Genomic DNA, 2,231 nt, shown 5'->3' on the forward strand with positions numbered 1-2,231 from the left:
ACTTTTCCAGCAAATATCATCGTTGCAAAAGTCATTTTCTTATTAGCGGCGAATCAGTAGCACCGGAAAAACTAATAAAATTAAAACTCCCGCGTTTTCTCATCATTCCTTTAATTCCCTCCAGCCTTCTCCTCCCCCCATCCCGTCTCTTTCCAATCCCTCTTCTCCTCCGATCTCCACTCTTCATGCCTCCACGCAGCAGCCACTGCACGCCGTCGTCGACCCATCCTCACCATCCACCTCCACCGTCGCCGGCCAACCCAGCCAAGCCCCTCCCTTGCAAATTTGCAATTTTGCTCTCCCGCAGTTCTCCCTAGCTCTTCATGATCGAAGTCCTTTCTCCCTCGGGTTCCCAGTGCCACCGCGTCCTCAGCCGTCACACCACCTCCATATACTGGCATAGCTACCCCCCAACAGTCCCCAGCCTCTCCACCGAAGCTTTCCCTCTCTCTCACCATCGATATGCTCTCCTCCTCACGAATCTCACTCAAGCTCCTCATACAAGTCCTGCGCCGCCTTCCTCCACAGTCGCATGGCCACCCCCATGCTCCACTGCCTCCCCTTCAACGTCGTAAGCCAACCCAGAATAGAGCACTATTTTTGTTTACCAGCATATAGGAAAGTAGCTTTTATCTCCCATTAAGCGAAATTCTTAATTGGTTTGGAGAAATTCTTAATTGTTTACAGAGTTTGTATCTTCCATTTTACTCAAGTTGTTGATAGCAAGTGATGACTGATATTGTCTTGGAAGCAGGCTTGGTTTTCTCTTTCAATTTTTTTTTTATAAATTGCCTATGCATGTGTTTGTGTATCTATAATGTAACTGTGGCCATATAGTGTAAATTAAAAGATCTAGCTTCTCACTTTATTTCCTTCATTGCTTTACTAAATCTTCTTTTGATTTGTTTAAAGGAAAGAATGAAAGGAAAGAACAGAACAAGTACTAGGATCGTTAAGGATAAACACATTATTTTGTGTGCACTCGACCTAGGTAGGTAAACATATAGGGTAAGAAGTTTGGAGAATTGAAGTGCTAAGGAAATTTTCATTTCTTGTGCCAACTGTGTTAATAAAACTACTTGGGGATGTGATTAGAAACATTACAAATTGAGAGAGGTTAATTGTAAGAACCAAAATAGTAATATAGGATATTTTACCCTTCTATATACATATGTGTGTGTGTGTGTGTGTTTTTATTGTCTGTGGCATGCAGGCAACAACGGTGGTGATCATACGTGCATATAGTTCAAGCTATCTTATTATTTCTTTGGAGTTTGTAATTTTTTTCCTTTTGGAGCTAGATATATATATATATATATATATATATATATATTTAGGATGTCTGAGATGTTTTCCATGCACAAAGAGTTTCTTCTTGACTATATTAACCTTACTGCTACAGCTGTTTCCTCTAGTTCCTCATGTTGGATTTTATTACAAAGGGTGCTCCAACTATCCATCAAAGACTCACCATTTGAAGAGCCACTTTTTGAATTTAATTACTACCTTGGCTCCAGACAGTGACAATACCCAAGAAACTGCTTGCACTTTTTGAGTGATATGATGACTTCATATATTTTATTACAATATATTAAGTCATCATATCACTCAATGGAAATATATTCTTCTTGTTGGGTTTGACATGGGTTAACATGCTTGCACAACAAGTGATTGTCATTATGTATGCTAGAAATACTATGAGTTATGTGCTAAATGTTTAAAACATGTTATCATCTATATATTCCTTGTGTGCTAGGGTGTTGTCTTTTTTGTAGATGGGTTTATGTGGGATGAGCTACGTGGTATGAAATTTCAATATCTTCATAATCTTGTATATAATTATTAGCTTATGTGATACTTGGATAAAAAATACTCTGTATTTGCTAGGCAGCTGCTCAAGAATTATTCTAGATGTCGTGCTTTTTAGAGAGATGATTAGGTACTTTTCTTTGAATCTTTTGCTTTGGCAATATTCCCTTTCTTTTCCCTTTGTATTCTAATTTGTAATCAATGTTTTATCTATTTTGTTCACCTTTCTGTTATTTTTGGACAAGTAAGGTAATCTTATTCCAAATGAAGAAAATAAACAATTAGGAAAGACAGCAATGACTTTCTCAATTTGGGCTTTGATTTGGTCTTCCTAATTAATCATGATTGTTTTGTTATACTTTTTAGAGAACTTTTGGTTATGTTTTCCTAGTCAATTCATATTTATAATTTTTGTCTTGTGT

Source organism: Juglans microcarpa x Juglans regia, chromosome 4D (genome assembly GCF_004785595.1).
Source record: "Juglans microcarpa x Juglans regia isolate MS1-56 chromosome 4D, Jm3101_v1.0, whole genome shotgun sequence".
NCBI lineage: Eukaryota > Viridiplantae > Streptophyta > Magnoliopsida > Fagales > Juglandaceae > Juglans > Juglans microcarpa x Juglans regia.